This window comes from Aythya ferina (assembly GCF_964211825.1).
Source record: "Aythya ferina genome assembly, chromosome: 2".
NCBI classification, from domain to species: Eukaryota; Metazoa; Chordata; class Aves; order Anseriformes; family Anatidae; genus Aythya; species Aythya ferina.
This window is the reverse complement of record NC_140297.1, coordinates 266,402-293,840: the sequence shown is the minus strand read 5'-3', so window position 1 is coordinate 293,840 and position 27,439 is coordinate 266,402. Positions and strand designations below refer to the sequence as shown.

General features: G+C 49.9%; 2 long non-coding RNA genes across 2 annotated transcripts; both read left to right on the top strand.

The window, feature by feature from the left end:
- Window positions 1-15,742: 15,742 nt before the first annotated feature.
- On the top strand, window positions 15,743-27,295 carry LOC311432647. Its single transcript, XR_014690211.1, has 4 exons — window positions 15,743-15,822; window positions 18,184-18,296; window positions 19,175-19,975; window positions 26,403-27,295. It is a non-coding gene; the product is annotated as an uncharacterized lncRNA (long non-coding RNA).
- On the top strand, window positions 21,086-24,710 carry LOC311432661. Its single transcript, XR_014690229.1, has 2 exons — window positions 21,086-22,635; window positions 23,362-24,710. It is a non-coding gene; the product is annotated as an uncharacterized lncRNA (long non-coding RNA).
- Window positions 27,296-27,439: the final 144 nt, after the last annotated feature.

The window sequence follows — 27,439 nt, the reverse complement described above, 5'->3', positions numbered from 1 at the left end:
TACATATGATTGGTCATATGATGGCAGTACAACCATGCAAAACCACTGGTGTAAGGAAAAGCACAGCTGTACCTCTTTGCCCAAGGCCTTTTCCTGGGAATGGCTTGGCTTGGATTTTTTTTTGTGTGTTATAACCTCTTTTTACACTAAAACCTGAAATCCTGCAGTCTTAAACTGGTAGAGACTGAGAGGTTGCCAAACAGTTAACAACTTAAAATCTTATGTGCTGTAGGACTCTGCTAATTGGACTACCAGCAAACACTGAGGGAAAACAGTGGGGATCATCTGCTACTGTGCTTCCGTATTTGTTATGCTGCTGTGTCAGTTGTGTGCATGCTGTCCAGTGTATAAAACTTTTTCTGTATGTGGTAAACAGAGCAGCTACATTCAGGGGATGTATTCAGATCTCCAGGAGTAATAAATGCCGAGAAAAATAAACGAGGATATGAGAAAGGAATGGGGTGGGATAGATGCCTGCAGGATGTCTGCCAGTGAATTTTATTTTTGAGAACTTTGCCATATGAATGGCAAATATTTGTACAGAAAAAATCCAGTCATATGCCACAGCTGGCAAAATAATGGAGCCCAATCTGCTTTTAGAATCTCTCTTTAAAAATAATTGTATGGGTCTGTTTCCAAGCCTCTTTCAGAACAAAGTAATGAAACAATGTGTTGCTGACCAGTGGATTCCAAGTAGCACCACTGGAAGGTGAAGCAATGTTAAGCACCAATGCTATGCTGAAGTGTATACACACATGCATGTTTGTGCACACGCATGCTCGTGCATGATTTGGCCACTGTACATAGCAATCCAAAATTCGAAAATACAAATCCAAAATTCATATATCTCACTGTACATGTTCTTCCTGACCATAAAAAGACTTGTCACCAAAGAAGAGTCTTAGGAATAGCTGTCAGGTGTCTTCCTTTTGATTAAAATGGTGTTTGAGATTTTGATTCTTTTATTCCGTGCTCGGAAGCAGTTTGAGCCTTTTACTGAAGAGACATAGAGAGAAATGTTATCTTCCATTCCAGGAGTGTAGCCAGGAGCTTGCTTTTAGCAAAAACAGACATTATATTCAAGGAGAAACAATTGGACAATTCTGGGAGGAACTGGACCAAATGCAGCTTGGGCATGTGGAAATGAAAGTCGGTAGTACTGAATAGGCATGTAATTCCAGCAGATTTTGAATGATAAATTTATTTTAATTTCAGGATGGTGGGCTTTTTTTGGGTGTTAAAGATGACAAGACTGTTATTTGTGGTCTTTGGTTTCTGCCACGGTACGATACAAATCTGTGCATACTGCAATAAAAAATATATATATATGTGCATAGATGTAGTTAAACTTATAGATGATAATATAGATGATTGTTAGAAAATATAGCATAAAACTAGGACAAGGTTAAAACAATTCCTGGAGTACCAGTAGAAGGGAAATATATCTTGGAGCTCAAGCATTGGCATGGCAGTTAAAGGAAAAACAAGTGTTTGTGGAAGCAAAGTGCCAGAATAGAGAGAAGAATACAGCAGTGGTAAAAGGAAAGAGAAAGGTGGGAGCCACTGAAGTGCCATTAAGTCAAAGCACAGGATAACATGCAGATTAATGTTGGAACTAGCACAGTCTATGTGATTTTGTATATTTTGTGTGCATGTGTATATGTATACATATAGAGGGCAGGAGCAAGAGTCAGTCTCAACTGGTATAGAGCTTGGGAAATGGGCATTCAGGGTACAGCCAAATGTTCTGCATTTAAGTTCTGAGACACATTGCCAAAACTTCTTCTACTGTTATCAGTAGGGATTCAGCTATTTCACTTATCAGCACTGGCAGTTCTAGTGTACGCATGGTTTCAGCTGACAGCTTTTTTACACCACACTGTTTAGAATTTATTCTGATGAAGCTGAGTGAAATTATTGGTGTATATCCTAGGGCTTCGAATTTTGCTTAAAATGTAGTCAGGTGGTGGTTTCTTTCTTTTTATTTCTTTTCTTTCTTTTTTTTTTTTCCTTTTTTCTTTTTTAACCTCTTTGTGTTGAGAGCCCTTTTAATGGCAGTGCAAAGAGATGAGTGGGGAAAAAAAAGGCTCCTTTCTTTCTGAATAAGGAGGTCTCCTTTCTGTAACTGCTCTGTTGTTTAATAGGCTGTATCTGTTCTGCCAGATCCTGTATGATAAACACCTTTTCTGATCTCACTGAAGAAAAGTACTCCATTAAAAAGATAAAACTGTGGGTTTGGGAGTGAGCAAATACATGCATAAGGAGAGGTGGGGGAGAGACTCCCTCTGCTCTGTAGTCACCTTATCTTCACTGTTGGATGCTGAGTGAGTCGTAGAAAAGCTTTTAACAATAAATACTTTGTTTATTTGTACCTCTTGCCCTTACCTTATGCCTCTTAAAAAAGAAAACTTAATTTCTTTTGTGTAAAAGTAATGCTGGAAGATTTTTTTCACACATTTCTTTTACAGAAAATTTTACCTAAGGATTAGGAAGATCTCACTTTCTATGTGAAACTGCTTAGAGACCTGGGAACTACAGATCAATCCAAGGCCAATTAATGACACACATTTACACCAGTCCATGGCGTGGAAGTGATACATGAGATGTTACTCTCTGGGCTCTGCTACTGATATGAGGGATAATTTGGTACAGTTGGTTTCTTCTTACTCCTGATGAAGACTCTAATGGTCTCAAGTTTCTGGATTTCTGTCCACATGTATGTGCACATGCATAAGGAGGGGCATACACATACAGGTTTTAAGTAGATTTGACAACAATGAGAGCTGTCTCACCAAGTTTAATCTTCTGGTGCTGTTTCCATAATGAATAAGTGATGAAGATGGGAAATCCTTAACATTGGAGAGGTCCGGTTTCTTGCTTGGTCATTCGGTGTACAATTAGCACCATTATTATTAGTTTTAATCAATAAAGAAGTTGCAGCTGGGGCTAGAGCTTGGATGCTGAGAGGAGGCTGGAGAAAGCTATGCAAACAGCTAGCAGACTTCCAACAGAGGTTCCATACAAACAACCAGTAATATTAGAAACATTTGACAGGATGAACAAGCTGCAATTCACCAGCTCAATGAAGAGTTTTTATTTGTTTGTTTTAAGGGTCAAAATTTCTTAGGTCAATAGACTGTCAAGAGAGAACAATATCAAGAAGTGGGGTGGGTGAAGACTAAAAAGAAGAGAGAATGTAAAAAAGGAAAGGAAGGCCTAGAATTATTTTAGCAACTGAGTGAAATGGGAAGCAGAAGTAGTAACCTTTTTTTGAGAAGAAAGCAAACAGATGTTAAAAACTCATAAATGTCTATCTAGAGACTCCAACTAGAGTGGGGAAAGTTCTGTTTGGAAGTTTATGTAGGAAATTTCAGTATCTGAGACAAAATTTAATTTTGCACTTGAAAAAAAGTGTTTACGCAATTCCTGGAAAGGGAGTTTAGTGGAGGACTTGTTACTGTTAGATCAGAAGTTGGACTTGGTGACCTTGGAGGTGTCTTCCAACCTAGATGATTCTGTGATTCTGTGGAAAAGCAAGTAGCAATAACAGCAATCATATCTTACAGTAACAACAGTCCTATGCATTTTTATCCCCTTCATTTTAGAGCAGCAACAGGCAGGCTGTTTTTCCAGGATTCAGAGAAGGAATGAAGATTTACAGTTTAGTATCCTGACACTTTTTTAGTTTTCTCAGAGTAAACTGAGCACTACTGAGTACAATGCGAAGAATGTGGATAAATGCAAAAAGAGAGATTAGACTGATCATATGATAGTTGCTCTTTGCAAGCGGAGTTGGAAGGCAGAAGTTAGATAAACTTAGATAGAGTAATTCTGTTACAAAAATTGGGTTCAACTCAAAATTAAGACATAGTCAATGCAGAGCTAATCAAAGTATCCAAATTTTAGGGCATGAAAAAGCTGGGTAGCTTGAATATAACTACTTAAGGCTGAGGTACTTTGCTGTCAAAATTCACTTGACCAGCTTGCAAGCTTTAACACCTGGTTCATGTACATCCACAAAATTTTTGTCCTCATGAGCAGTGATTCATACTACATGCCTTCTAAAACTTGAGGCTGATTGTTACCCTTTATTTTAGTCTTCCTTCTCCCAACACAGCTGGGTGCATACTAGTCACTGTCAAACTTACACACTTTGCCCATTGTTCCAGGGTCTCAGTGTAAGCTCAGGTAGGCCTGGTCATTTGGCTCCTGTACGGGTTATATTGCAGTTGTGCCTGTTTCCTGCTTGGCTGTAACAACACCTTGCTGAGGGGCATGTTACTCCTGTCAGGTAGACTGACTTCAAGGCTTGCCTTTAGATGTGCCTTACAGCCATGAGCTTGTCTGATGAGTTGGACTCCTGGCTGAAGATGGCTACCTGCTCCAGGTTTGTTTTGCTTGCCTTGTTCTAGTACTGCTTGGCTGGCCCTCGGTCAGGGAGGCCTCTGCCTTATCAGACATGCTACCATGCTCTGCTGCTGGCTGTGTGTCCTAGGGAGCAGTCACCCACCTCTTACTGCTCCCTGACAGCCGCTGTGTCTTTATCCTCCTGTCTTATGTGTGCTGTGCCATTTGCAGGCAATCTTCTGTGCATTTCATATAGCTCTATAGGTTTTAAGTAGTATGTTCCCTTTCCAAATGTTGTACCTATTCTACCTGAACACTGTCTTTATCACCTTTCATTTCAATCACTTAAATGGACTGTGAAACACTGTGCTGCTCCTGCCCTGTGTTCATGCTTCAGTTGTTCTTGCCCAATTACTTTTTTTTTTCTTGCCAAATTACTTTTTTTTTTTTCCCTTTTTTTTCCCTTTTTCTTTTTCCCCTTTAGAGTGTGCTTAGACTTTAGACATGTTATGGTTTAACCTGACCGGCTGCTAAGCACCACACAGCCGTTCACTTACCCTACCCCCTCCCTGTCTGGGATAGGGGAGAGAATTAGAAAGAAATGAAAACCTGTGGGTTGAGATAAAGACAGTTTATTAGGACAGGAAAGAAATGGATAATAATAATAATAATAATAATAATAATAATAATAATAATAATAATAATAATAATAATAATAATGCATACAAAACAAGTGATGCACAATGCAATTGCTCACCACGCGCTGACCGATGCCCAGCCTATCCCCGAGCAGCTGCCCCCCCACCCTGGCCAGCCCCCTCCATATTAATTGTTCAGCATGACCCCAGATGGGATGGAATACCCCTTTGGCCAGTTTGGGTCAGCTGTCCTGTGTCTGTCCCCTCCCAGCTTCTGCTGCACCCCCCAGCCTGCCCGCAGAACAGTGTGAGAAGCTGAAAAGTCCTTGGCTTAGTGTAAGCACTGCTCTGCAACAATTGAAACATCAGTGTGATATCAACATTATTCTCATCCTAAATTCCGAAAACAGCACCTTACCAGCTACTAAGAGGAAAATTAACTCTATCCTAGCTGAAACCAGGACACATGTCTAGTTCCACTCCAGGACAATTAATTAATTCAAGAATCTGGTCCTTTCTTACTTTGATTCTGTAATCTAGGACAAATTGCCTTTCTAGAAGTAGAACAAGAAATGACAGTGGGAACGAAGTAGTGAAACAAACAGATATTTGATAAGACTGTGAAGGGACAGAGGTACTTGTTTACCTTGAGTACTGTGTTCAGTTTTGGGCCCCTAACTACAAGAAGAACATCGAGGTGCTCAAGCATGTCCAGAGAAGGGCGATGAAGCTGGTGAGGGGCCTGGAGAACAAGTCCTACGAGGAGCGGCTGAGAGAGCTGGGCTTGTCCAGTCTGGAGAAAAGGAGGCTCAGGGGAGACCTTATTGCTCTCTGCAGGTACCTTAAAGGAGGCTGTAGTGAGGTGGGGGTTGGCCTATTCTCCCATGTGCCCAGTGATAGGACAAGGGGAAAGGGGCTGAAGTTGCATCAGGGGAGGTTTAGGTTGGATATTAGGAAAAACTTCACTAAAAGGGTTGTTAGGCATTGGAATGGGCTGCCCAGGGAAGTGGTTGAGTCAGTGTCCCTGGAGGTCTTTATAAGACATTTAGATGTAGAGCTTAGTGATACGGTTTAGTGGAGGACTTGTTAGCATTAGGTCAGAGGTTAGACTAGGTGATCTTGGAGGTCTCTTCCAACCTGGATGATTCTGTGATTCTGTAAGACCAGTTTCTTATACTCTACATGAGGCAGATTTGAGCATGAGAAGAAATCAGTGAGGAAGGCTGCACTGATGGAAATTTTGGGTTTAAGGTAAAGGGTTAAGGATTCAAACAGATTGAGGGGTAGTTGAATTTAGAAAAAGGGTTAGGATTTGGAGTTGGAATAGGGTTCAAATTAGGCTTTAAATTGGGAGTTGGGATTAATTAAGAATTCAGATTACAGATAAGGAACAGGATTAATTTAGGATTTGAATAGAGAAGGCAAGGTATAGGATTTTGGAAGCCTGTGAAGCCAAAGAAGGTGCATAGCTGTGCACTGCACTGATGCTGTCTGCCATCCCTGTGACACACCAAGAAGCAGCTGATGCTGGAGCAGTTCTTGAGCATCCTGTCCCTGGAGGTGCAGTACTGTGTATGGGAGCACAGCCTTAAGACCTGTACTGAAGCAGTGGCCCTGGCCAAAATTTTCATTGCAGTATGTCCAATGCTGGCACGTAGACAATGATGGATGGTTGTGAGGGAGTAGGTTTCTCGTCCTTGTAGGTCAGGGCTGTGCGTTATTACACAGTCCTTACCTTCCCCCCATAGAATTACAACTAGGTGTAGTAAAGGGTGGCCTAAGAGCTTTTGTGATTTAATCTCTCCTCAGACATCCTTTCTATCCATGTTCTTCTACCCAGGTTCCCCATAAAATTGAAAGTGGAAGAACCCAGTGGTTTTGTGGAGAACCATTGGAAAAAACCCGCTTCCTGTCCAGCCCTCAAATGATAGGATACTGTTCAAGGCATACACTGGCCTAGGACAACATGCATTGTCAAAGAATAGCCCCAGAGACCCCTAGAGATGGGTAGTGTGGGCTGCCAAGGGGAAGGACAAGGGCTTGCCCTCAGTGGACTGTGGGGAGAGGGCACAAGATGGCCAATAGGAATGGCTGATATTCCATCAGTTCCCAGCAGAAAGACAGGTCTGACCCTGAAACCCTTGTCTTTCTCTTCTCCACTCTTTCTTCTTCAGTATTATTATTATTTTTTTACTTCCTCTGTCTCACATCACCTTCTCTGTTCTGCAGCCTATGACTGCAGAAGGCAACTTCCCCATCAGATGTATGAATGAACACTACTCCAGGCCTAAGGTCTGCAGTTCCCCAGGCAAACTGGAAGCATACGGGCACAGAGCCCTGACACTGTCACTCTGCACTGGGGAAGTGCCTATCATCTGTATTTGGTTTACCTATTAAAAATTAAACAGTTTTTTTTGTTGTTGTTTTATTTTGTTTTTTAATTGGCAGTCATTTAAAACAGATAGAGGGAAAAGAGTGCTCTGGGGAACAAAGAAGTTCTGAGGAGGGGTGCTGACTGAGCAAGAAAGAGCCAAAGAAGGTTGTGGAGTGAGAAGCACTCTAGGAACCTAAGAGAGTTTCCAGGAGGCATTGTGATGGAGAGGATGGGTGAGGCCAGAGAGACAAAAGAATGCTTGGGGAAACAGTAAGAGAAGGTCTGCATGGTGCACAGATTTTGTCATGAGGTGTATTTGGTTTACGTGGCAAGGTTTAGGTAGTGGGAGATTCAGGGGTAGCCTCTGTGGGAAGTTCAGAAGCTGACCCACATTAGATAAGAGCCAGTTCCAGCTGGTTCCAAAAGCAACCTGTTGCTGGCAAAAGCTGAGCCATGAATGCTGCTGGTTGTGCCACTGTGAGAACATAGTTAAGAAAGGGAAAACAAACAAAAACAAACAAACAAACAAACACCTGCTGCATAGGGGCAACTGGGAGACAGAAGTGAAAAATGTAGAGAAACAATCCCACAGACACCACGGTCAGTGAAGAAGGAGGGCGAGGAGGTGTTCCAGGCACTAGAGCAGAAGTTCTCCTGCAGCCACTGAAAGAGGACCAAGCTGGAGCAGGCTGTCCCCCTGCAGTCCATGGTGTACCAGATCTCTAAACTGCAACCCCATGGAGAGGAGCCCACAGTGGACCAGGTGATCTGGCAGGAACTGACATCTGTGGAGGACCCATGCTGGAGCACTCTGCTCCTAAAAGATGGACCCCATGGTACAGACCCATATCGGAGCAGTTCTTGAAGACTCTCAGTCTGTGTGAAGCTCACATAAGATCAGTTTAGGAAGGACAGCATCCTGCGGGAGGGACCCCATAATGGAGCAAGGGAAGAGACTGACCATAAAGGAGCGGAAAGTTATGAAGTGTTAGGGACTGACTGCAAACCCCATTCTTTGTTGCCTTGTGCCATTCAGGGGGAGGAGGTATAAGAGGGTGGTTGTGGGGAAGGTGCTTTCAGTGTATTTTTGGTTCTCACTGCTCTAACCTGTTATTAGTAGGTAATAAATTACATTAACCTCCCTGTGCTGACTCTGTCTTGCTCGTGATGGTAACTGGTGAGTGATTTCTCTGTACTTAACTCTTCAGCTTTTTTTCATCATGTTTTCCCTCCCTGTTCTTTTTAAGGGGGAGAAGAGGGGAAGAGGTGAGAGGGCAGTGTGGTGGTGTTTAGTTGCCTCATCAGTATGAAACCACCACAGACAACCTCATGTGGTGCCAGTTCCATTCTGGGGTATGTGGTGGTGCTGTGGGTTGTGGCCCTGTATTGCTGAAGGGCTGCAGCTGTGGGGTGTAGTGGGAGGAACCCCAGGTGTGGCAGTGAGGGTGCTGGTAGATACAGCCCCTCTGCATAAAGGAGCTGCCCCAGGGAGGATGAGCAGCAGTTGTTGGGTCAGTGGAGCAGGGAGTCACTAGGGGGTTGCTTTGGGCTACTTTTACTGCCCCAAGGAGGCTGGTCTGGTCTGGTCTGGTATTACCAAGGCTGCAGCTTCATCAAGGGAGAAACTGAGTGGGGCTGGGGTGTCTGTGGGAGGGCAGCAGGGAGACTTGGTGTCTGTTGGCTATGGCAGGAAAAGTCCTGTGTGGGGAGCTGCAGAGTGGGACTGTGGCACCATGCTGGGGCAGGAGACAGCAGCAGGGCAGCACTCCAGGCTACGTGGGTCTGGCAGCAAAGTGGGGTGGTGGTAGGGAGTACTGTGTCCCTCCAGTGTCAAGACTATGGAGAGTGTTGCATCCTGCAGCATGCTGAGAGTTGTGGTCTTCTGACCCAGGGTTCCAGTTGGCCATGCTATTTTTTGAAGCCTGCTGGGAAATTAAAGTTATTTTGTTGCCACTAGGCTTGTGGGCAAGGAGTCACTTGCACCAAAGAGTAGTTCCTCCCTCTGTGGCAGCGTGGGAATTTGCAATTTCCTGCAACTTTCATTTGATTTTTTTTGCATGGTTCCTACTCCCCTTGTTAACAAGTCTGGAAAACAAATACACTTTTGTGCACGTGTGGTTGTCGGCCAGCTCTGCATGTGTGTGGAAAAGACATGGTGCTCGCTACCGCCACCTGATGACTTTCACAATATTTACATTTTGATGTCCATAAGCGCATTAAAAACAATCCTTATGGTGCCATTTTTCAAAACAATGACGACTCTGACTTTTCAAAGCTGTAATTTATAGTTTAATTTCTGTTACTTGCTAACTGTTGAGAACATCTCATTAGGATTCCTGCCATAAAAGTCTAAGCAGGTTTTAAGCCATAAATGCTTAGTAAAATGTGCAGATGCTTACAGCATTGCTTACAAAACCACATGTAAACCATGCGTATGTCAATTTTTTGAGAATATTCAGCCAGAGTATTTAACAGCCCATGAAGCTGAATTTCTTGTACCACAGATTCTTGAAATGAAGCATACTGTGGGCCTCTGCAAATCTGTTCCTGTAGCGTTCAGAAACCCATCTTCTTAAACTCATCCTTTAGGCAAATGCCACTTTCTGTAACATATATTTATTTAAATCAAATACTTCCATAAGCTCTCTGGTAAGTGTTCTGTTTCACCACCATGGGTTTGACAAGATTGTCTAATGCAAGGCATCGGTTAACTCCTAAATACTTGGATGATTGCATTCTTTTCTTTTTAAAAATTTATTATTATAGGAAAGCTCCATGATTATATATATAATACCTAGAAGTTTTACAGCAGTTGCACATAAATAGTCAGGATTGACTTTTTTTTCAAATATTTTTTAACTATAAAGTATTATATAATTATGCATTTGACTTCAACATTTAATATATAAGAATAAATCTTTTGCTGGTTTTAGAGTGTTTCATTAAAAGTTTATTTGTTTTCTCTTCCTGTTGCAGCAGAGTTCTTATGAAGCTTCTGTTCAGGAAGTTGGTAAGGGATTTTTTGGTAAACATTCATGTAGATATGCAGAGGATTTGAAAGTACCTATCCCAGATGCTACTTCTGTAGCAGAGGATTAGATTTATCAACCCTATGAATGAGAACACTAGCCATTTTGCATAGTCTGTTAGCAATGTGAAATTATGATTGGGACTGAAGAGTATGTTGTAGCATTTCATGATTCTAAGCTACTCAATAGGTGACACTTAAGTGGGTAGATAGCTTGCTTGGCTGCTGAAGTGCTTATTGCAAAGTTTAGACTGACACATAGTGCTAAAGAAAATTCTACTTTTTTCTTATGATGGCAGCTCTGTTAGGAAGAAGGAATGATGGGACAGAGATGGAAAGTATATCGAGAAACTCAATTTCAGGCATGAGACAAAGAAAGCAAGGAGTGCAAAACGGGAAATGTGCAGTCAAGAGACTGATTTATTTATTTTTCTAATTCCCTCGAGGCAGTCCCTCAGCTAATGCCATCTAGATGCATCTAGACTGTGGATTGTTAATATATAATAATAATAATAATAATAATAATAATAATAATAATGTTTTACGGAAATGAGGCTTGTGTGAATGTTTAGCTTTTCCTGTTCTTTCTGTTAATAATTCTAAACCCACTGGCTGGTGTAGAAGATAGGTCACATGGCTGAAATATTTTTTGTGGTGATACTGGATTTGTGCCTTGGTAAATGAGTACACCTGTTATTACAGCGTGACAGATGTCTGATTAGCATAAGACCACATCAGACCTATTCTTGGTCTGATTACATGTTGTGGGCTCTTAATTGGAAATATGTTCAGCTCTTCCTTACTGTGTTTTATTTTTTTTTTTTCAACTAGAGTGTTTGGGGTTTTTTTTGTTTTTTTTTTTGTTTGTTTGTTTTGTTTTGTTTTTTTATTGAAATCTTCGTGAGAGTATCAAATCAGGATCCAGTAAATATGTATAAGCAACTAGCCTACAGTGTGTACCAATCAGTATTAGACTGCAACTCTGTTAGCAATAGCAAACCAGAGGAAGATGCTTAAGGTAAGTGCTTGTTCTGCCTCAAGTTGAATGGAAAGATACTGATATTGAGCATGCCAGGGACTGTTTGAATTATTTTTTTTTAATATGAAAAAAAGTGTAGGTGATTGTTGATGAATGGGATTTTGTTTACTCTGTTATCTTTTCCTACTAAAGATTGCATCAGTTGTAAAAAATCTTGCTGTTTATACATTTTGTAGTATCTGTGGCAAAATAAACTGCAAGACAAGAGTAAATTAGCAAGTACAAAGACATGTTATTCTACAGATAAGATTAAATAACACACAGTTACTTATTCAGTTTTTATTTTCAGAGAACGCTCCTGCCAAGTACGTGAGGTTTTTGCTAATGTGACTGGGGAAAGGAATGGCTGTGCTTTCTTTTTTCTTCTGTTCTCCACCCCCCCCCTCCCCTGCCCTTCTTTTTCCTCCCCCACTTTTTTTCCTTTTCTCTCTTGATAACAGGGACTTGATTTTTTTTTTTTCCTTAGAGGTCCAAATTGAAATATTAAAATGTTAATGGTCAACAGTGTCAGAGGATTGGGTGGCATTTTCAATTTAAAGGGTAAAGAACATGGAAATTTCATGTATATTAATGTTACTCTGTTAATAAGGCTGAAGTACTAGTTGCTTGCTGTTTGAGATTTTTTTTTCCCCTTAAATATCCTCCACAAAGGCTTTTGTGGACATGCTGTGTATCTTTGCTGTTCTTCCATTATTCATTTGGTATGAAAGAGTGCTACAACATACAAAGGCTGTAGACAGACATCTACCATTGTTGTAGATGCCTTAAGTCACGTATTTGTCCTTTTAGCCTGCCGTTTCCTTTACTTTCAGTTGAATTTTGTGCAGTGCTACATTCAAATTGGTAACATTGCTGCTGAAGTGTTCTTGGTTAAAAATAATCTTACTGCAATAGTGAATTCACTTAATATGGCTTTGCACAATGACTCTCATTATAGTAACATTTTTTTCTTTTGCCACAGATATGAGAAAAGCTCTTTCCAGAGATATGGAGAAGAAATCAATTATATCTCCACCTCATCTTTTGAGACCAGAAGACACTGAGTACCTGTAAGCAGTGATAGTCAGGTGACATACTAAGAGCATGAGGTTTCTTCTCTGCCTGCCTCCCTCCCCCTCCCCTTCCCCCAAGATATTATGGATGAGGAATCTTAGTCTCAATGTTTTTCCCCATGAAATACCAAAAGCAATATTGAGACTACTTACATTGTCTCTTTTGGTAATAACTACATACTTTTGCACTTACCCTTGCAACTTTTCCTTTCAAATACTATTTGAGACTATTAAATGGAGTCACCTCTGGTATGTGTTGTTTTTTTTTTTTCCCCAAACCAAAAATGTCTGAAGTCAGTAATAATAAAACTCATAAAAATGTATTTCTTCATGACCAGTGAAAATACTGTACACTATCCATGAAAAGGAGAAGGGGAAGGAAGGCCTGATATGTAGACTAGACCCACTACACAGGGAGGTCTGCTGCCTCCTGGGGACCTGGGTTAAAGATGTAAGGAAGAAACTTCCTTTGCTAGTACAGCCCTCGGATTATTATCCTCTTTAGTTGTTTCAGGTAGGCAGTGATGAAACAGAGAGAACTTCTTTAAGGACTATGAAGGACTTCAGAGCCATGGGGTGACTGTTCAAGGGTTCAGGAGCACAAGTCGTTCTCCTCTATCCCTCCGGTTATAGGAAATAATAAGGGACTGGACATGATGAGACAGTGGATTACTACTTGGCTCTGAGCCTGGTGTCACCAGCAGGGGTTTGGGTTTTTTGACCTTGGCTCGATTTACAGGAGACCAGGCCTGCTGAAAACAGACAGGAACAGCTTATTCCACTGGCAGAAAATGGTTTTAGGATGGGAGTTGGCAAGGTTCGTTGACAGAGCTTTAAACTAGCTATGAAGGGGGGTTGGCAGTGAAACCAGGGTCACTAGAAAGGAGCCTGAATGTAACATACCAGTTCTTTTGGTTGAGGAGCGTGCTAGCAAGACCTTGCAGACTTGTGTCTTGGTGAAGGAGGATGACATAACATTTTGCAGGAAGGACACAAGGGTTGGTGAGAGGTTGGTTACTATGGAAACACCTGAGTATGGTCAAGAGGGTGTTAGGGCTTCTCCCTCCCAAAAGGTGGCCCAGCTGAGGTGCATTTACACTAATAGCAAACAGGAGGAGCTGGAGCCCACCATGCTAGTAGGAAACTATGATGTAGTTGCCACCACTGAAACCTGGTGGGATGATTCCCATGACTGGAGTGTGGCCATTGATGGCTACAAACTGTTCAGAAGGGATAGACGAGGAAGGAGGGGAGGAGAAGTTGCCCTCTGTTTTAGGAAGTGGATAGATTGTGAAGAGCTATGCCTGAGAAACAGCTGTGACCAGGTTGAGAGCTTGTGGGTGAAAATCAAGGACCAGTACAGTAAAGGATATCTAGTGGTTGGGGTCTGCTACAGGCCACCTGATCAGGGGGAGTCTGTTGACAAGGCCTTCTTGCATCAGCTGCAAGAACTGTCACACTCACAAGCTCTGTTACACACTGGTATGGCTCCTGTCGTGCTCCCCTGTTCCTTCTTGCTTGTCCTCCATCTCCAACCTTACTGCCCTGCTTCCTATCCTTCTTGTTTTCACTCTCTCCCTCTGTCCAGCTCCCCACCAGGATCTCTCAGTCCAGCTTGTCCCTGCTCCCCATTCTCCCCCCCCCCCACCCACACACACACCTTTTCCTCTCTTGCTTGCAACCCATCCCAGGCTTGTCTTTCTTTTCCCCACTCTGTCCTTCTTCCTGGCTTTCTCAATTTTTCTCCCTCCCTAATGTTTCACTCCCCATGTCTGCACTGCTCTTGTTGTTGTGGTCCCTCCACCCTCCTTCCACTCTCTGTTCTATTGGTCTGCATCTCTCTGTCCTGCTGCCTCTGCCATCGTTCTAGCCCCTTGTCCACCCAGCTCACCTCTTATCCTTCTCTCTGTGCCTCTGTCCTGCTCCCCTTCCCTTTATGCTCTTTTGCTGTCTCAGCCTTGCTCCACACTGCTGTCTCTCCTTTCTCCATCTCTGTCCCATTCTGCACCTCTCTCTCAATTACAGCACTCTGATCTCAGGTGTTCTGCCCCCTTTAAGGACTTTTCAGTTCTCCATCTCTCATCAGTTCTTCTCCATTTCTCATTTCTGGTGCCCATCACTATTTGATTTTTCTCAGTCTGTCTTTCCTGCTCCTCATTTCTCAATTTCTCTTTCTGACAAATTTTACCACTTTGTCTACCTCTGCTTTTCCATGTTCTTGCATCCTGCTCTGTTCCACTGTCTGTATTGTGCTTTTTTGCTCTCCACCACTCTCTTTCAGTTCAGCCATTGTGTTCCCTGTCCCCTCTCCCAATCCCACCTCTGTCCCTGTGCTGGCCTTTCTCTCTCTGCCTCCCTGTCGTTCTCCTCTCTCCCTCTTTCTTGCTTTCTCTGTCCTGGTGACCATCACTATTTTATCCTTCTCCATCCCTTTGTCCTGATTCCTATTCCTTTCCTTATCTGTCTTTGCCTCCAACCCTAACCCAGTTGTTCCCTTCCTTGCTTCTGTCTGTCATTCTGTCTTTCTTCCCCTGCCCTGTTGTTTCTCACTATACCTATTATTATTTTTACTCTGTCACCGTTCTGCTTCCTCTCCTTGTCTTTTTTTTGTCTTTCTGTGCTGTTCCCTGTCTCATCTTTCTAGCTATAACCCCCTGACCAGCCTTTGTTTTACTTTCTCAATCTTTGTCCTGCTGCCTGTTGCAGTTGTTTTTTCCTCCACTGCTGTCCTCCTTTCTGTTCCTCTGTTCTCCTCCCTGCTCTACCCTCTGATCATCCCTGTCCAGCTCCCTATCCCATGGGTTCTTCTTTTCTCCCTCTGGCTGTCAATTTTCTCTCTCATTGCTTGTGCTGTACACCATTTTCCTCAATTTTTCTTCCTTCTTCTCTGTCTTGCAGCCCATGGGTGCAGGAAGCAACTGTTCCCCATGGGATAGATGTCTGGCCCTCCAGGAGAAGGGGGAAATGTACAGGGACAGAGCCCTGCTACAGCCTCCTTCCTGGGAGTTCTGTGCATGAGACAGTAAGATTTTGGTTCTTCTGCTTGTATTGTTGTGTTTGCAGTCTCTGGCCCTTGGTAAATGGCTGTCACCTGCACCTATCAGTGCAGGTTCTGTATTAGGGTGTGTGGAGGGGGCAGGTGCTGGGGGGTGGTTGCTCCATGTTCCTGAAGGGTGGCAGCTGTGGGCTGGGGCTGGAGGGGCCCCAGGTGAGGCTATGAGGGTGCTGATGGGGACACCCCCTCTAGATATGGGTGCTATCCAGCTGCGGTGGGTGCAGGCTGTGGGTCCAGCAGAGGAGAAGGGAGCAACAGCAGTGGCAGTCAGCTGTCTTCACTGCATGCGGTGGGTGTGCTGGGGCTGGTCTGTGATGAGGGGGCGGCCGCCAAGCGTGGCCAGGGCTGCAGCTGCTACAGGGGAAGGGGTGGCTGGGGCTGGAGGTCTGTGACCCCGGGAAGGACAAAGGGAGGGGCTCAGCGTCAGGCTCGGGGGACCTCTGCTGTGCAATCGGCAGCTGGGGCACAGAAAGCCGCGGGTTAGGGGGGAGCCGTGAAACGGGGGCGGGCACCGGGCTGGCCCCAGAGCAGGGTGAGGGAGTGCGGGAGGAGGCGGCCGCCGGCCCGCTGCCTGCAGGGCCAGGCCTGCTCCGCCGCGTGCTGGCAGCGCCTGTCCCCAGGCTCCGGGCTCCCGGTCGGCCGCGTTGGTTTCCGGGGCATGCCGGGAAATGTAGTTTAGTTTTCCACTGCTGCTCACCTTCCAGGCCCGGAGTGTCCCGTGGCCAAGAGCACTTATTTCCTCGGCAGTGGCGGTGCGTGCGTTTTTCTGCCGGTTTCGTGTGATTTTCTGCGCAGTTCTCTCCGCTTCTTTTAATGAGAAAACAGGCTGTGAGCCCGAGAAATCAGGACTGGCACTGCAGCCGGGTGGCCCAGCAAGGTGCAGTAGCGCCGCGCCGCGCCGTGCTGCCGCCTGCTGGCCACAACGCGGAAATGCAGGCAAGAAGCGGCAGCGTGGCGCCTGTTCGCGCTCTGCTGCCACCTGCTGGCCGAAATGGGGTACTGCAGGCAGCACGGAGAACGACACTGTTCGGGAACGCGCAGTAGCGCCCCGTCCTCGCGAGCATGCGCGGCAGCACCCCGTGGTGAGCGTGTGCAGTAGCGCCGCCTACCGGATGCGTGCGGTAGTGCCCCACACGAGTACGCGCGGCCGTGTACCCCGACGCACGCGCACGAGCGCCCGTCCGCGGGCGTGGAACGTGCCCCCGCGTGTGCGCGGCACTCCCGGAGCGCGCGCGGCTCCGCCGCTGGGTGTGGGCGTGCGGGGGGGCGCCGCGGTGCCGAAGGTACCGACCAGGGGCGGTAGCACCGCTGTCAGGGCCGTGCCCAGCAGTGCTCCTCGCTCGCTGCACCGTGGTTGTACCGTGGGAGCTGTTCTCTTTAGCTGTGGTGGTGGTGGGACGGGTGGCTGAGGCAATAGTGACGCAAAGTTGGTGGTTTTGGGCACCTCGAGACGTTGTGCGGGGCCAGGCACCGGGCAGGCGGGAGTGCTGCATGATCCATGGCTCCTGGGGAGATGACCGTTGTGCCAGCTCAGGGCAGTGGCAGGGGCTGTGTCATGCTGGACTACAGCGCAGTGCAGTAGAGTCTACACTCGGAAGAGCTTTTGGGTCCCACCTGGGTGGAAAGCAGAGGGGGTGAACCCTCTGGGTGTGGGTGGCTGCTTCCCATGTGCTCATGGCAGGAAGCGGCAGAAGCCCTGGGGCACGGCAGAAGGACAGCAGACTGGGACCCAGGTCTGCCTGCCCAGGGAAGTTTCCAAGTGACCACTTGGATAGCTTACCAGTCAGCTGGAGGAGGGCTATGAGCCCGGGGCAGGTTCTGGGAAGAAGTAAAACTACCAGCAGCTTATTCCTTCTTTTCCACGGCTGGCACTGAGAGCTGAAAGGTCCTGTTGTCCCCTGCAGCTGCCAGTTGTCTGTGTCTGCCTGAGGCTCATAGAGCTTTGGCCCATGTAAGGTGTGCAAGACTCCACTGTGTTCTTTTGAGTGGGTGACAGAGCAGCCAACGGTTACTTACAGAGGAAGCCAGAGAGAGTGAGAAAGTTTGAGTTAGAAATTCTCCCCAGCAGAACCAAGTACAGGAACTGTGATGAGTGTCCTACTGCCCAGCCCATTCCCACTCCCCTCCTTCCTCCTGCATCTTTCACCCTTCCACCTGCTCCTGCCTCCATCTCTTTCTTGTGCTCATCTTCACTGCCCTGGCTCTCTATCCACCTGCCTGGCTGACTGTCCCTTCGTGGGGCTTTCCAAACCCTTATTTCTTTCACTGGGGGGATCCCTGCTGCTGTTTGATCAGATAGGGGTGCACACTTGATGAGGAAAATAATACAATATTTAATATGATCTTTTATTGCATTAAGACTTTTCATCATCTCTAGTCTCTCCAAAGTTCAGAAAAAGTGGAAAAACTTGGGAATTCAGGAAAAAATATAAGCTAAATTATATTAATGGACAGGAAAGAGTAGGGTTGAGGTTATTCCCATCCCTTTTCTTAGCATGTGCCACAGCCATCAATCAGCTTGAAATGCCTATGAGGTACTTACTGGCCAGCCAGTGAGATCCGCATTGCATCTTGGGACAACAGCAGACGTGAATCTTCATGATAGCGTTTCAGTAACTTCTGTCAAATTATTGGTAAATGTCATTCACAGATGGAAGAAGTCTTCTTGGCCCATATGAATCCAGAGCGCTGTTGCTTCCTGGCAAATGGAGACCAGGTGTACATACAACGCTGCCAAAGGAACTCTCTCACTGCAATGGCAAGGTCTGTTCTCAGGGCTGTTAACAACACAAATGGCAGTGAGAGCAGAAGAGTCAGACACCTGGATCTCTGCAGGACACAACACGAACAGGAAGCAGCCATGCACCAGAAGCAGATGACAAAGCAGGCAGCTTCGCAGAGACTAAATGCAGATGGGGGATAGGGAGGCATGAGTATTATTTTTTAGCTTTTAATGTCTGGCAAGTGGATGGTGAGAGGGCTTTCTGTTAATGTAATGGTGGAGGTAAAGAGCTAGATTTAGAGCACATGTTATGTAGCTGTATGTATTGTTCTGTTGACATAGTGTCAATGAAAACATTCTACATGTTCCATGGGAGTCCTTTCAGAAAACAGAGACAGGACACAATTGATGTGAGCCATAATCCCACACGATATGTGTACTCTGGGAGTCTCACAGCACATGAAGCTGCTCCATGGTTGGGCAAAAACACCCCTTTTCTGACTAATTCATGCTGGCTTCAATTGTGACCTGTGCCCACACGCCTAGAAAGGCCTCCAGAGTCCATGCATGCAATAAGTGGCCAGAACTGTCTCCCCTCCAGCACAATCATGCTCAGTGCTCAGAGTACCTTCCCAGTACAGCAGCGCTGCTCCCTTGGTCACCCTCACGTTGCAGAACCAGGCAAAGACCTGTGGCTCCATATTTTGTAACTCTTGTTTTTAATTCCTCTACCTCTGACCTGCAACCCATAGCTACAGCAAGCAACCACTCCCCATGGGTGTGTGCATATGAATGCTGCTCCAGCACTGGCTTCTAAGATGCCCCACGTGAAGGTGGAGAGTGTGGGGAGCTGAGGCTATTGCAGAAGTAATCGGCATGAATTAATTAACAGCTGTTTTCTCACTTGCACTCCTTGCAGCGCATGCCATCTCCTGCCGCAATGGATAAGTGCCCATCTCCAGAGTCCAGGAAAGCAGATCAAATACTGGGCTGCCAGGGAGGACGTTTCCGCAGGGTTACTCTTTGTTTCAGTTGCACCTGGAGACTCAGGTGTAAATAATGAGGGTGGTGGTCCGAGGACCCCCTCCCTGTAAACCCGCGGGGCGACTGCGAGGAGGAGGCGGAGCTGCGCCAATGAGCGCGGAGCGAAGGCCGGGCGCAGAGGCTTCGTGGGCGGGGCCCGCGGCCGGCGAGGCGAGGCGAGGCGCGGCGCGGGGAGGGAGAGGCGGTGCGCGGGGCGGGGCATGCAAATCGGTCGCGGGGCCCGGCTAATCGGGCGCTTGGGGGCCCGAACGGGCCGCTGGGAGGCCCCGGCGACGCGGCGGCGGGGCGCTTGGGGGTCGCGGCCGCGAGCGGAGCGTCGGCGAGGGCGGGCGAGGGCGGCGGGTTGAGGCCCGGGAGGGCGGGGGCGGGCGGTGGAGCGGTGGCCGTGAGGTCGGGGTGGTGGGCGCGGGAGCGGGTGTCGCGGGGGAGGCGGCGGTCGGCATCGCTTCTCGGCCTTTTGGCTAAGATCAAGTGTAGTATCTGTTCTTATCAGTTTAATATCTGATACGTCCTCGATGAGAGGACTTTATATTAAACGGATTTTTGGGCTCGGGAGTTGGATCCGGAGCTTGCTCCCTCCGCTCCGCGCATCGTCCCGGTATTGCAGTACCTCCGGGAACGGTGCACCTCCCTCGGGAGGTTGCTGTGGCTGTGCAAAGACAGAGCTGGCAGGCGGGTGTTGGGCGGGGGTTCGCGCGGCGCTTCCGCGGCGCGGGACGGGGCAGCGGCCCCTGAGCAGCCGCCGCCCGGCCGCCGCAGGCTTCCCGGCTCCGCGGGGGGCTCGGCGCGGCCCGGCCCGGCCCAGCGCAGCGCGTGCGCTCGCTTCCCGCCTCGCTGCCCCTTGCACGGGGCGGAACGGCTCTCTGCCCCCTCGCGCTCCCGCCAGCGCATGCCGCCCCTTTGCGCTGGGGAAGCGGCCGCCTCCAGTGGCCGGGGCGGCCCGGGGCGCGGCGGGGGCAGCATGGTTCTGAAGGTTTTCTTTGGCTTGCAGCTGGCGCTGGCGACAGAGGCACTTAGGAGAATCGCATCAGGTAGAGAGAGAGCGCTGACAGCATAGCATGCCACTAGGATGCTACCTGGTGTCTCTGCCAACTACGCTGCGTTGTGCAAAATAACTAAAGCCAGAAGCCTTGGGCCCCTTACCGAGGTCAGTCTCTTATTAATAAGAGTGGGAGCCTGCCTTAAGAAACTGGCAGAAACCGGTCCTGCGGATGGGCAGGAGCCAAGGAGCAACCGACTCTGCGCAAAGACAAGAGGTCAACTAGCGGGGACGAGGAAGAGCCACCAACCTTCGTCCCCATGACCCCCGACGACCGCCACCGGGAGACACTGCGCAAGCGCGGGTGGGGGGTGCCTGTGGAAATGACTTCTTGAACTACTTTTACCGTGAGGCGGGGACGGGTTGTGAATACGTATAGGCGCGCTGTGAAACTTCGTGCAAATGTATCTCTTTGCTGGCTGCGTATAACCGCGGCAAATTGCCGCGTGCGCTGCACACGACCTTGGCGGGACCATCCCCCCGTGCTGCCCAGCGCTGAATAAACAGACCTACTTTTGCAGTCTTACTGATTGTGGACTCTGTTTGCCGCAAGGCAGTTTGGCGAGCCGGCCGGGAGAGACGTTCCGCTCGGCTGCGGGATCGGCTGCGGAGCGGACGCCCCTAGGTGCACCCCGAGCATTTTCCTCGGGGGAGCCTCCGCTCTGAGCCGCTCACCGCGGGAGCAGACAAAGACCTCCTGAGGCCGCGGACAAACGGTAAGTTTTAGGGTACAGGAAGGGCCTGTAAGTCGTGCGGGTGGCCGGGGCGGCTGGTAAGTCGCGCAGAGACGTCTGGCGTGCAGCAGAGTCCCCGTGTGGGAGGAGGGTACGCTACAGGCTGACCGATGGAGATGTTGGGGGGGGGGGGGTTTGCTGGCCGCTAGAGCGGCCGCTAGAGATCTTGGGAGTAGATGGAGCAAATGCGAGGTTACCGCTGCGTCCCAGTGTTGGGAGCCAGGACGGACCTGCTAATGACCGCATAAGAAGCAGGAGAAGGGGAAGCGGGCCTCTCAAAATTGTGACAAGGTTACCTGGGTAATAGTAGCAGCTGCTGGAGGGATGTTAAGTGGAGTGGTAATAACTGCGTGTCTTCTTTGTAGGTGTCTGGGTATGTCATGTCGAAAGCATTGGCGTCAGCGTGTGTGTTTGAGACAAAGTGCTGTTGTGAAGTGACTTACGAACACGTTTGGTGGTTGTTTTAAGTGATATATTCTTGTGGCATGAGCGAGGAGCGCAGGGGGCCTCTTTGCGTGACGGCGTGATTGTGCTGGGTGAGCGAGACGCAGCATCGCCGCGAAGCGAGTGCGGCGTTCCGATCCGCGGTCCCGTATCCTCCGCGAGGGGAGCGGCCGGGGACGAACGAAGCGCACGACAGACCGAAAGGAAGTGCTGTTTTATCCAAGGGTTGACTGGTGGTGCCCAATCTATGCGCCCGGCGGTGCATCTCGTAATCCCATTTTTGTTCTTAAATGTTTGGAGCGTGACAAGGAGGAAGGTGGCGGCATTATCTAAGTGACAGTTTAGAAGTTTGGATATATTCGCTGTGGTGTTCGGTCGGTTTCCCAGGTATCGGGGGAGAGGGGCTGACCGATTATCAAAGAGGCAGAACGGAGGGAGTCGCGTCTGCGGTGGTTTGGGCTTGAGCCCTTGGGAATTTGGTTAGAAGGGGGAGAGCGAATTTACTTAGGCCTCAATACCTTTTCAAACCCCCATATTGATGGATCCGTAGGAGTGATGCCTTGTTTTGTGTGAGCTTGCTAACAAAGTGCATGAGAAAAACTGGCACTCGGCTTGAATTTCGGTCCTGCTGAAATGTAAATTTTGTGGAAAAGGTGGTATTGTTTGTCTAGAAGACGGAGGGCTGAGTGCTTCAGGTGTCCTCCCGAAGTCCTGTGGATTTCTCATTGGAACGGGGCTCATCAATCATCTGAAATAGTAACGTTTGTACGTGGACAGAAGAGTTGAATCCCAGAGAACTGGGACATTTGGGAAGAAGATTAGGAAAAGAGAGTGAAAACCTGTCGCTGGACCCCCAGTCACTGGAGCCCCAGGTGCGGCTAATGAGGGTGGGTAGTGATCTGGGCAGCCCCTCCTCATAAAAGGGCTGCACCTGGGCGGGGGTGGCAGCTGCGGGGCTGGTGGAGGAGGAAGGCGATGAGGGGGCTGTAGTTGCAGTTTGTCTGCCTTGCGGCCCCTCTGCTGCTTGGGGCAGCCAAGCTGGGTCCGGAAAGGTCTTTAGAGAAACCTCGGAGCACGGTGAGCTTACTGAGCGTTGCTGGGACCGTGGCAAGGAAGAAGGTGCATGCAAGCAGGAGTTCCTGGGATCGTGGAAGTCCTGGGCAGCAGGGCTGCCTGTGTGCTGAGGCTGGGTGGGGGAGGACTCGCCGAAAGCTGGGGTGGGCGGCTGGGCGCGCGCAGGCACAGCGAGCCCCGTATGCGAGGAAAGCCCCGCGCGTCTGTGCACGTGCTGTCATTCCTCATGAATCTGAGCGACTCTTCCTGTAACGCCCTTGAGTCGACACACGGCAACTGCAGACGACATGCAGCATTATACAGCAACTAACATTGTACGACCCAAAGGACTGCCTGTCCTCACCCCAGATGCCCTTGAGGGTTTTCACACTGCCCCATACTTCTGCATCAGCTGCCAAGCGCACCCACGTCCTTGAGCAAAAGCAGCCCCATGGACGGCTTTGCCTTTGCCTGAGGCAGGCATAAGTCAGACCGTCTTCACCAGTATGGCTTTTTTTTTTTTTTTTTTTTTTTTTTTTTTTTTTTTTTTTTTTTTTTTTTTTTTTAATATGCACTGCAAGGACTTTATCCCTTTCTCCGTGTGTAGGAGTTTTCATTGGGCAGGGCTAGCTCGATTGGCAGACTAACCAGGTGGCTGTTGCTACATGTGCCTCCTACCTGGGCAGCCTGCTCTAAGGAACCTGCTTTGGCAGGGGGGTTGGACCCGATGATATTTCGAGGTCCCTTCCAAGCCCTACAATTCTGTGATCTGTGGTGGCTTTACCTTTCTAGGCAGCTGACGAACTCCACCGCAACAGCTCTCTCACTCCCCTTCCTCAGAAGAGGAGGGGAAGAAGAAAAGGAAAGGAACAACTCGTGGGTTGAGATAAGGATAATTTAATTAAAGGAAAAAAAAATATCAAGGGAAAACTGTTATTAAATAATTCCCCTAAAGGGAAAGGGGGGAAAAAAAAAAAAAAGGAAAACAAAAGTAAAGGCTGTGTGGAAGTGCAGAGGAAAGAAATTACTCTCTACTTCCCCCCAGTGAGCGATGCTTGAGCACGTCCTTGAAGCAGGGCCTCAATGCACATAGCCGTTGTTCGGGAGGACAGATGTTCTCCCCACGAGAGCCCACCCCTCCCCTCTTCTTCCACTTTTATTGCTGAGTGTGACGCCATACGGTATGTATGGAATAGCCCTTCGGTTGCTTTACGTCAGCTGCCCTGCTGATGTTCCTTCCTCCCCTCTCGCCCACCCCCAGGCCTGCTGGCTCGGGGCGGGGGTTGAGGGAATCCTGACCCTGTGCCACTATTGCTCAGCAGTAGACACAACTCTGGTGCGATACCAGTGCCGTTCTAGCTACAAGTGCAGAGCACAGCACCGTGTGGGCTGCCGCGGGGAAAGTTATCTCCGTCCCAGCCACACCCAGTACAGCACCCCAACGGTTGAATGTCTCAGCACCCATTGCTTTCAGCGTACTCTTTGTCAGTCTGTTGTTGTTTGTTTGTTTGTTTGTTTGTTTGTTTTCCCTGGACGCTGGTGCAGGAGAAGGGATGTGGTATACCCATTCAATGCCATGCTCTTTGGTCCAGGTGTTTATGAGGTCATTGTGGAAATGAATCCCATTGCCTGATTCAATTATTTCTGGCGTGCCGGGTTGACATGGGACTGTGAGAAAACGTTGCGTCTTTGCAGTAGAATGTGTTTTTGCAGTGGAAAATTCCACTAGGCTTGCATATCCAGAAGTGCTTGTGCAGGCACGACAGCAGCCCAGCAGTGGAGAGTACGCTAAGCAGATAAGGGGAAGGTTCCCACTGTCCCAAAATACGGAGGACGGGTAAGAAAAGCAGGGCGAGCAGTGCAAAATGACTGAAAGCAAAAGATCGTGGGCCCTGTGGTCACAAGAGAAGATGGGGCGGAAGGAGAAATTAACGGTTGGTCAAGTAAAACTGGACCTGTGCGGTACAGTGACAAGCGTTGAGTAGCTCGTGAACCTGTTGCACTCAGCCAGGGAGGAAACGGGAGGAATCAAGCCTTGGGTAAGAGGGTTATAATATAAGGTTATGATATACTTTTGCTGGTTGCTCCCGCTTGCAGGACCCCCGCCGCTGCAATCGTGAATAAAACAGCTTTGCAGAAGACCCCGTCCGAGCAAGTTATTTCTTTATTGATTTATAATTATTATATTCTTTCTTTTTTTCCTCCCCTCACAAGACTTGCCTTTCAAAGCCCAGGACGGTGTTCCGGGTGGAAAGCTACGTCTCCAGCCGTGCAGTGGCTGCTTCCAGCACCCCAAGCACACGGCGCTCGCCAGCTTCACGGGAGCAGGTTCTGTAGCGGGGCAGGTTCTGTAGCGGGGCGGCCCTTCAGCTGCCGGGGGGGGAGGAGGGGAAGCGACAGGGCCTGGCCGCGATGCCGGGGCAGGGGGAGCCCCTGCAGCTGCTGAGCTTCAGCACAGCTCAGCGCCACGCAGCCGTTTCCTCGCTGCCTCAATCTCACCCCTCCGGGAAAGGGGGGAGAATCGGGGGTGGGGTGGGTAACGCGTGCCGGCTGAGATAAAGACAGTTCAATAGGACAGAAAATTAAGAGAAAGTAATGACAACAACGTGCACGCAGGCACCGAACTCCTGATGCACGCTGCAGTTGCTCACCACACGCGTGTCCGACGGCCCAGCCGCTTCCTGAGCAGCAGCCGCCCCCCGGCCATCCTTCCCGGCCGGTGCTCCGCGTGATGGCGTGCGTTCCGGACAGCCCTTTGTGGCCAGCTCGGGTCGCTGTCCCGCTCGCGTCTCCTCCCGGCTCCCGGGGCACACACAGCGTCTCCCCTCCGGCTCGAGCGCGCCCAGAGCTCGCGGCCCCTCCTCGTGCGGCGGCTCCGCTCCGCTCCGCTCCGCCGGTCCCCCGGTCGCCGGGCCGAGCCCCGCGGCCCCGTGCCTCGCTCCGGAGGCGTCCGCAGGCGCTGAACGGCAGGGCGGAGGACCCCCGCCGGCGGCAGCGTCGTGCCGCGCCCGGCCGGCCGGGCCCTCCCGGCCACAGCTTCCCCGGCCGGCCGGCCGGCCGCGCGCAGCTCCCGCGGCGCTGCTCGGTGCCGCCGGGGCGGGCGGCCTGGGGCCCCGGCCAATGAGGCGGCAGCTAGCGGCGCGGCTCCGGGGAGATGGGCGGGGCATGCAAATCCCGCCGGAGGGGAGGGGGCGGGAGGGCGGGCGAAGGTAAGGGGCGGGGCGACTGCGAGGAGAGGCGGAGCTGCGCCAATGAGCGCGGAGCGAAGGCCGGGCGCAGAGGCTTCGTGGGCGGGGCCCGCGGCCGGCGAGGCGAGGCGAGGCGCGGCGCGGGGAGGGAGAGGCGGTGCGCGGGGCGGGGCATGCAAATCGGTCGCGGGGCCCGGCTAATCGGGCGCTTGGGGGCCCGAACGGGCCGCTGGGAGGCCCCGGCGACGCGGCGGCGGGGCGCTTGGGGGTCGCGGCCGCGAGCGGAGCGTCGGCGAGGGCGGGCGAGGGCGGCGGGTTGAGGCCCGGGAGGGCGGGGGCGGGCGGTGGAGCGGTGGCCGTGAGGTCGGGGTGGTGGGCGCGGGAGCGGGTGTCGCGGGGGAGGCGGCGGTCGGCATCGCTTCTCGGCCTTTTGGCTAAGATCAAGTGTAGTATCTGTTCTTATCAGTTTAATATCTGATACGTCCTCGATGAGAGGACTTTATATTAAACGGATTTTTGGGCTCGGGAGTTGGATCCGGAGCTTGCTCCCTCCGCTCCGCGCATCGTCCCGGTATTGCAGTACCTCCGGGAACGGTGCACCTCCCTCGGGAGGTTGCTGTGGCTGTGCAAAGACAGAGCTGGCAGGCGGGTGTTGGGCGGGGGTTCGCGCGGCGCTTCCGCGGCGCGGGACGGGGCAGCGGCCCCTGAGCAGCCGCCGCCCGGCCGCCGCAGGCTTCCCGGCTCCGCGGGGGGCTCGGCGCGGCCCGGCCCGGCCCAGCGCAGCGCGTGCGCTCGCTTCCCGCCTCGCTGCCCCTTGCACGGGGCGGAACGGCTCTCTGCCCCCTCGCGCTCCCGCCAGCGCATGCCGCCCCTTTGCGCTGGGGAAGCGGCCGCCTCCAGTGGCCGGGGCGGCCCGGGGCGCGGCGGGGGCAGCATGGTTCTGAAGGTTTTCTTTGGCTTGCAGCTGGCGCTGGCGACAGAGGCACTTAGGAGAATCGCATCAGGTAGAGAGAGAGCGCTGACAGCATAGCATGCCACTAGGATGCTACCTGGTGTCTCTGCCAACTACGCTGCGTTGTGCAAAATAACTAAAGCCAGAAGCCTTGGGCCCCTTACCGAGGTCAGTCTCTTATTAATAAGAGTGGGAGCCTGCCTTAAGAAACTGGCAGAAACCGGTCCTGCGGATGGGCAGGAGCCAAGGAGCAACCGACTCTGCGCAAAGACAAGAGGTCAACTAGCGGGGACGAGGAAGAGCCACCAACCTTCGTCCCCATGACCCCCGACGACCGCCACCGGGAGACACTGCGCAAGCGCGGGTGGGGGGTGCCTGTGGAAATGACTTCTTGAACTACTTTTACCGTGAGGCGGGGACGGGTTGTGAATACGTATAGGCGCGCTGTGAAACTTCGTGCAAATGTATCTCTTTGCTGGCTGCGTATAACCGCGGCAAATTGCCGCGTGCGGTGCACACGACCTTGGCGGGACCATCCCCCCGTGCTGCCCAGCGCTGAATAAACAGACCTACTTTTGCAGTCTTACTGATTGTGGACTCTGTTTGCCGCAAGGCAGTTTGGCGAGCCGGCCGGGAGAGACGTTCCGCTCGGCTGCGGGATCGGCTGCGGAGCGGACGCCCCTAGGTGCACCCCGAGCATTTTCCTCGGGGGAGCCTCCGCTCTGAGCCG